The 8039-nt window shown below is 43.8% G+C and overlaps 3 long non-coding RNA genes across 3 annotated transcripts; all 3 read left to right on the top strand.

Annotated features, from left to right (window-relative positions):
• The first annotated feature begins 274 nt into the window (after nt 1-274).
• LOC122343248 lies at nt 275-1510 on the top strand. The gene is made up of 3 exons (XR_006250733.1): nt 275-354; nt 516-600; nt 1380-1510. It is a non-coding gene; the product is annotated as an uncharacterized LOC122343248 (long non-coding RNA).
• Nucleotides 1511-3116: 1606 nt separating this feature from the next.
• LOC122343306 lies at nt 3117-4456 on the top strand. The gene is made up of 3 exons (XR_006250752.1): nt 3117-3135; nt 3297-3381; nt 4320-4456. It is a non-coding gene; the product is annotated as an uncharacterized LOC122343306 (long non-coding RNA).
• An 879-nt stretch (nt 4457-5335) lies between these two features.
• LOC122342468 lies at nt 5336-7378 on the top strand. Its single transcript, XR_006250576.1, has 3 exons — nt 5336-5390; nt 6243-6327; nt 7099-7378. It is a non-coding gene; the product is annotated as an uncharacterized LOC122342468 (long non-coding RNA).
• The last annotated feature ends 661 nt before the right edge of the window (nt 7379-8039 follow it).

The following is an 8039-nucleotide window of genomic DNA, read 5'->3' as shown; positions in this document are numbered from 1 at the left end:
GATTAACGAGTCGGACCAATGGGAGTGGACGACGGCGCCGCCTCTCCTTCCGGATTGGCTGTTTTTTAAAAGGGCCGGGAACATTATTAGTTGAACCAAGTGATTTGAATCGTATCGCGAATCATTTGATTCAGAACAGGATTTCGAAGCGCGTTTTGAGAATCGTTTGATTCAAAACGCGATGCCGAATCGGATCACGTATTGGGATTCGAATCATTTGAGTCAGAACCGGATTTGAAAGGGCGTTTTGTGAATCATTTGATTCGAAAAGCGCGACATCAGAGTGTTGCGCGAATAATTGCATCCCCTATTTTAACCACTTAAACATTTTTTGCTTTAAAGACCGTAGAAAAGGTGTAGTGAATTTGTTTTGTGTACCTGAATAGTATCTTGGCATGTTTGTCTAAAACATATAGAATTGTATTATTTTTGTTTTCCATAATGTGTTAAAACCAACTCTTCTGGTCCACGCGACATGAAATTAAAGTCTTTATCCATCTGTGTTGCCCCTGCAGAGTAAGAGAGGTGTTGAACGGAAGCAGAGCTCTGGAGCGTGAGGACAGACAGTGGCTGTAATGATGGACGTGTGCTGAAGGACGGGTGAGGCTTGTTTTGTGTGTCGTGTTGTGTAGTTGATGCGTAGGTTGCCATCATTTTCTTTTTGAAGTCACTCCTCTAGAAAGCAAATGATGGTAACCTAATGGCGGGAAGGGACGGCGGCTCAAATTTTTATACAGGCAAATTTCAATTTTGAAATCAAGAAGCATAACCCCCGCTGGACATGGTGCCGGGCTCGGGGGACCCGAGCCATCCCCGTCCCTTCATTCACACAGCACACGCGCACTCCATGCGCGCCCATTCACACGTAACGCGGAGATCCGGCTGGGATTGAACCAGCAACCTCTGAACCCGTGAGGCAGTGCTCTGACCAGTGAGCCACAGATCTCTTGGAGTGAGGCGTGCTGGAACTTGTATTTCACTGTTTGTTTGACGTTACGATAAGCTAGTTAAAGGTCGGGCTCCCCTGAATCGTCTGCACAAAGAGCTCCGGCTGGGTTCGAACCAACAAGCTCTGAACCGTGAGGCGGCGCTCTTACCTGTGAGCCACGCAGCTCTCTTGGCTCAAGGTGTGCTGTATGCGTGTGCGCGTGTATAGAGACGCCCCTCTGAACATTTTAGCATGTTATCTGTTCACATAGCTGCAACATCACGGGGGATCTATTTGATTCATTAGGACAGACAACAACTATGGGTGCTTTTGAAACATTGCTTCATTTCAAACACGGACAACCCGCAAAAGAGAAAGCGGTTAATAAACAGAAGTGCATGCATCCCGCGGGAAGAACATTCTAACTGAGAACATTTCTTATGTCTTACAGGACTCATTTTCAATGATGCCACCCTTCCTTTTTCGTGTTCAGACTGAAGTACGTTAAGGTGGATCTGTTTTGTCTTTTGCGAAAGGAAGAAGACGAGCATCAAGTGATTTCCAGTGGATGCCATGACCTCCTCCGGACAGCTGAAAGCAGCACATCATGCGCAAGCTGTGGAATCGTTTGAATCCTCTCTGTCGCGTCTTAAGCATCCAAGTGCAATGTTTCAAATAACTGCCCTGCTCAAAGCACAAATTAAATGGAAAAAGACATACAAACGCTGAAGGTTGTGAGCTCTGTTTGTTTATTATGCATCATATGTCTTTGGGCGTTGCAGTCTTTGTCACACGCTCAATTAAGCAAAGCACCTTAAAGCACATGCACCTGAAAATCATTTTCTGTTGAGCAAAATGGTAAAAAAAAAAAAAAAAAAAAGAGATGAATGAAGCAACTCTGCGTTCAGTTTTCACTCTTGAAAAAGCTGTGCACACGAATTTTAAAAACTACGAAACCGTATGAATTAAAACCAGAAATTTGAAGGAGACCCTGTGAAAAGAAAAGTTCAGAGTACATGATTTAAAAAAACAAAAACAAAACCCTTACTGCACACATCACTACATTAATTGGGACTCCACTAGTAGTTTATATGACAGTGGTCCTTACATTGCTTGCTTTCTTCTTTTTCCCCTTGAACGTCTTACTTGGGAAAAAAAAAAAAAAAAAAAAAACACCCAACTTCTGAAATATGAACCGCCTCGGCTTTGCGTTTTACGCGTACGGGCCACAAGAGGGAGCCGGTGATTCGTCACAAGCCTTTATTCACACTTAACAAATACGGAACTTGAGTACTTGAATATTTATTCACGCACGTGTTACTTGGGAATATAGCCAGCAAATTAATTTGTAACAACGTTGAGTCTGATGAGGCTGTGACACGACAGCTGGTAGTAAAGTGAACTGCGTTTTTCATCCGCTCCACAAGGCGGCAGAAGCGCCTTTCAGAGACTTCGAACCCCCGACTGATCAGAAGAAGTAGAAACCTGGGAAGAAAACACGACAGTTCGCGCGTCAATGTGAGTTACCGAAAGCTCCCATAAACACAAGCACTACACGCGTTCACACAGCAAACGTTAGTCGAAACGTGATATTTTGAGGTTATCAGGCAGTCGGTCGATCGTTCAGTCGACCACAAACACGTTAATAGTGTTGAAATAAATGCAGTTCTGAAATTGTAAATCGAATGCATCGTTGTCGCCGTACTCGCATCTAACGTAAACGATCAAACTCTACTTGGCAGGCGGAGAACATTTGCAACTGAACACATGTAAAGTGATTTAAAGAACAATACGGTACCGTGTTTTGTGTTCAAGTGATGAAGGGTGTGTTTACGTGCTGTCAAACAGTGTGATTGATTAACGAGTCGGACCAATGGGAGTGGACGACGGCGCCGCCTCTCCTTCCGGATTGGCTGTTTTTAAAAGGGCCGGGAACATTATTAGTTGAACCAAGTGATTTGAATCGTATCGCGAATCATTTGATTCAGAACAGGATTTCGAAGCGCGTTTTGAGAATCGTTTGATTCAAAACGCGATGCCGAATCGGATCACGTATTGGGATTCGAATCATTTGAGTCAGAACCGGATTTGAAAGGGCGTTTTGTGAATCATTTGATTCGAAAGCGCGACATCAGAGTGTTGCGCGAATAATTGCATCCCCTATTTTAACCACTTAAACATTTTTTGCTTTAAAGACCGTAGAAAAGGTGTAGTGAATTTGTTTTGTGTACCTGAATAGTATCTTGGCATGTTTGTCTAAAACATATAGAATTGTATTATTTTTGTTTTCCATAATGTGTTAAAACCAACTCTTCTGGTCCACGCGACATGAAATTAAAGTCTTTATCCATCTGTGTTGCCCCTGCAGAGTAAGAGAGGTGTTGAACGGAAGCAGAGCTCTGGAGCGTGAGGACAGACAGTGGCTGTAATGATGGACGTGTGCTGAAGGACGGGTGAGGCTTGTTTTGTGTCGTGTTGTGTAGTTGATGCGTAGGTTGCCATCATTTTCTTTTTGGGGGGTCACTCCTCTAGAAAGCAAATGATGGTAACCTAAGCGAAGCGGGAAGGGACGGCGGCTCAAATTTTTTATACAGGCAAATTTCAATTTTTGAAATCAAGAAGCATAACCCCCGCTGGACATGGTGCCGGGGCTCGGGGGGGACCCGAGCCATCCCCGTCCCTTCATTCACACAGCACACGCACTCCATGCGCGCCATTCACACGTAACGCGGAGATCCGGCTGGGATTGAACCAGCAACCTCTGAACCCGTGAGGCAGTGCTCTGACCAGTGAGCCACAGATCTCTTGTCGTCCGTTGTGCCGGAACTTGTATTTGTGTGACATAACACTAGTCTATAGTTAAAGCTTTAGCCCTCCTGTCACAGACAGCCTCGGCGAGCTCGAACCGGCAACCTCCGAACCGTGAGGCAGTGCCCTTACCAGTGAGCCACAGATCTCTTGGAGTGAGGCGTGCTGGAACTTGTATTTCACTGTTTGTTTGACGTTACGATAAGCTAGTTAAAGGTCGGGCTCCCCTGAATCGTCTGCACAAAGAGCTCCGGCTGGGTTCGAACCAACAAGCTCTGAACCGTGAGGCGGCGCTCTTACCTGTGAGCCACGCAGCTCTCTTGGCTCAAGGTGTGCTGTATGCGTGTGCGTGTGTATAGAGACGCCCCTCTGAACATTTTAGCATGTTATCTGTTCACATAGCTGCAACATCACGGGGGATCTATTTGATTCATTAGGACAGACAACAACTATGGGTGCTTTTGAAACATTGCTTCATTTCAAACACGGACAACCCCGCAAAAAGAGAAAGCGGTTAATAAACAGAAGTGCATGCATCCCGCGGAAGAACATTCTAACTGAGAACATTTCTTATGTCTTACAGGACTCATTTTCAATGATGCCACCCTTCCTTTTTCGTGTTCAGACTGAAGTACGTTAAGGTGGATCTGTTTTGTCTTTTGCGAAAGGAAGAAGACGAGCATCAAGTGATTTCCAGTGGATGCCATGACCTCCTCCGGACAGCTGAAAGCAGCACATCATGCGCAAGCTGTGGAATCGTTTGAATCCTCTCTGTCGCGTCTTAAGCATCCAAGTGCAATGTTTCAAATAACTGCCCTGCTCAAAGCACAAATTAAATGGAAAAAGACATACAAACGCTGAAGGTTGTGAGCTCTGTTTGTTTATTATGCATCATATGTCTTTGGGCGTTGCAGTCTTTGTCACACGCTCAATTAAGCAAAGCACCTTAAAGCACATGCACCTGAAAATCATTTTCTGTTGAGCAAAATGGTAAAAAAAAAAAAAAAAAAAAAAAGAGATGAATGAAGCAACTCTGCGTTCAGTTTTCACTCTTGAAAAAGCTGTGCACACCGAATTTTAAAAACTACGAAACCGTATGAATTAAAACCAGAAATTTGAAGGAGACCCTGTGAAAAGAAAAGTTCAGAGTACATGATTTAAAAAAAACAAAAAACAAAACCCTTACTGCACACATCACTACATTAATTGGGACTCCACTAGTAGTTTATATGACAGTGGTCCTTACATTGCTTGCTTTCTTCTTTTTCCCTTGAACGTCTTACTTGGGGAAAAAAAAAAAAAAAAAAAAAAACACCCAACTTCTGAAATATGAACCGCCTCGGCTTTGCGCTTTTAGCGTAACGGGCCACAAGAGGGAGCCGGTGATTCGTCACAAGCCTTTATTCACACTTAACAAATACGGAACTTGAGTACTTGAATATTTATTCACGCACGTGTTACTTGGGAATATAGCCAGCAAATTAATTTGTAACAACGTTGAGTCTGATGAGGCTGTGACACGACAGCTGGTAGTAAAGTGAACTGCGTTTTTCATCCGCTCCACAAGGCGGCAGAAGCGCCTTTCAGAGACTTCAACCCCGACTGATCAGAAGAAGTAGAAACCTGGGAAGAAAACACGACAGTTCGCGTCAATGTGAGTTACCGAAAGCTCCCATAAACACAAGCACTACACGCGTTCACACAGCAAACGTTAGTCGAAACGTGATATTTTGAGGTTATCAGGCAGTCGGTCGATCGTTCAGTCGACCACAAACACGTTAATAGTGTTGAAATAAATGCAGTTCTGAAATTGTAAATCGAATGCATCGTTGTCGCCGTGACTCGCATCTAACGTAAACGATCAAACTCTACTTGGCAGGCGGAGAACATTTGCAACTGAACACATGTAAAGTGATTTAAAGAACAATACGGTACCGTGTTTTGTGTTCAAGTGATGAAGGGTGTGTTTACGTGCTGTCAAACAGTGTGATTGATTAACGAGTCGGACCAATGGGAGTGGATTTACGGCGCCGCCTCTCCTTCCGGATTGGCTGTTTTTTAAAAGGGCCGGGAACATTATTAGTTGAACCAAGTGATTTGAATCGTATCGCGAATCATTTGATTCAGAACAGGATTTCGAAGCGCGTTTTGAGAATCGTTTGATTCAAAACGCGATGCCGAATCGGATCACGTATTGGGATTCGAATCATTTGAGTCAGAACCGGATTTGAAAGGGCGTTTTGTGAATCATTTGATTCGAAAGCGCGACATCAGAGTGTTGCGCGAATAATTGCATCCCTATTTTAACCACTTAAACATTTTTTGCTTTAAAGACCGTAGAAAAGGTGTAGTGAATTTGTTTTGTGTACCTGAATAGTATCTTGGCATGTTTGTCTAAAACATATAGAATTGTATTATTTTTGTTTTCCATAATGTGTTAAAACCAACTCTTCTGGTCCACGCGACATGAAATTAAAGTCTTTATCCATCTGTGTTGCCCCTGCAGAGTAAGAGAGGTGTTGAACGGAAGCAGAGCTCTGGAGCGTGAGGACAGACAGTGGCTGTAATGATGGACGTGTGCTGAAGGACGGGTGAGGCTTGTTTTGTGTCGTGTTGTGTAGTTGATGCGTAGGTTGCCATCATTTTCTTTTTGGGTCACTCCTCTAGAAAGCAAATGATGGTAACCTAAGCGGGCGGAAGGGACGGCGGCTCAAATTTTTATACAGGCAAATTTCAATTTTTGAAATCAAGAAGCATAACCCCGCTGGACATGGTGCCGGGCTCGGGGGACCCGAGCCATCCCCGTCCCTCATTCATTCACAGCACACGCACTCCATGCGCCATTCACACGTAACGCGGAGATCCGGCTGGGATTGAACCAGCAACCTCTGAACCCGTGAGGCAGTGCTCTGACCAGTGAGCCACAGATCTCTTGGAGTGAGGCGTGCTGGAACTTGTATTTCACTGTTTGTTTGACGTTACGATAAGCTAGTTAAAGGTCGGGCTCCCTGAATCGTCTGCACAAAGAGCTCGGCTGGGTTCGAACCAACAAGCTCTGAACCGTGAGGCGGCGCTCTTACCTGTGAGCCACGCAGCTCTCTTGGCTCAAGGTGTGCTGTATGCGTGCAGCGTGTGTATAGAGACGCCTCTGAACATTTTAGCATGTTATCTGTTCACATAGCTGCAACATCACGGGGATCTATTTGATTCATTAGGACAGACAACAACTATGGGTGCTTTTGAAACATTGCTTCATTTCAAACACGGACAACCCCGCAAAAAGAGAAAGCGGTTAATAAACAGAAGTGCATGCATCCAGCGGGAAGAACATTCTAACTGAGAACATTTCTTATGTCTTACAGGACTCATTTTCAATGATGCCACCCTTCCTTTTTCGTGTTCAGACTGAAGTACGTTAAGGTGGATCTGTTTTGTCTTTTGCGAAAGGAAGAAGACGAGCATCAAGTGATTTCCAGTGGATGCCATGACCTCCTCCGGGACAGCTGAAAGCAGCACATCATGCGCAAGCTGTGGAATCGTTTGAATCCTCTCTGTCGCGTCTTAAGCATCCAAGTGCAATGTTTCAAATAACTGCCCTGCTCAAAGCACAAATTAAATGGAAAAAGACATACAAACGCTGAAGGTTGTGAGCTCTGTTTGTTTATTATGCATCATATGTCTTTGGGCGTTGCAGTCTTTGTCACACGCTCAATTAAGCAAAGCACCTTAAAGCACATGCACCTGAAAATCATTTTCTGTTGAGCAAAATGGTAAAAAAAAAAAAAAAAAAAAAAAAGAGATGAATGAAGCAACTCTGCGTTCAGTTTTCACTCTTGAAAAAAGCTGTGCACACCGAATTTTAAAAACTACGAAACCGTATGAATTAAAACCAGAAATTTGAAGGAGACCCTGTGAAAAGAAAAGTTCAGAGTACATGATTTAAAAAAACAAAAACAAAACCCTTACTGCACACATCACTACATTAATTGGGACTCCACTAGTAGTTTATATGACAGTGGTCCTTACATTGCTTGCTTTCTTCTTTTTCCCCTTGAACGTCTTACTTGGGAAAAAAAAAAAAAAAAAAAAACACCCAACTTCTGAAATATGAACCGCCTCGGCTTTGCGTTTTCGCGTAACGGGCCACAAGAGGGAGCCGGTGATTCGTCACAAGCCTTTATTCACACTTAACAAATACGGAACTTGAGTACTTGAATATTTATTCACGCACGTGTTACTTGGGAATATAGCCAGCAAATTAATTTGTAACAACGTTGAGTCTGATGAGGCTGTGACACGACAG

This window comes from Puntigrus tetrazona, chromosome 4 (assembly GCF_018831695.1).
Source record: "Puntigrus tetrazona isolate hp1 chromosome 4, ASM1883169v1, whole genome shotgun sequence".
Taxonomy (NCBI): domain Eukaryota; kingdom Metazoa; phylum Chordata; class Actinopteri; order Cypriniformes; family Cyprinidae; genus Puntigrus; species Puntigrus tetrazona.
This window is presented reverse-complemented; position numbering and strand designations above follow the sequence as displayed.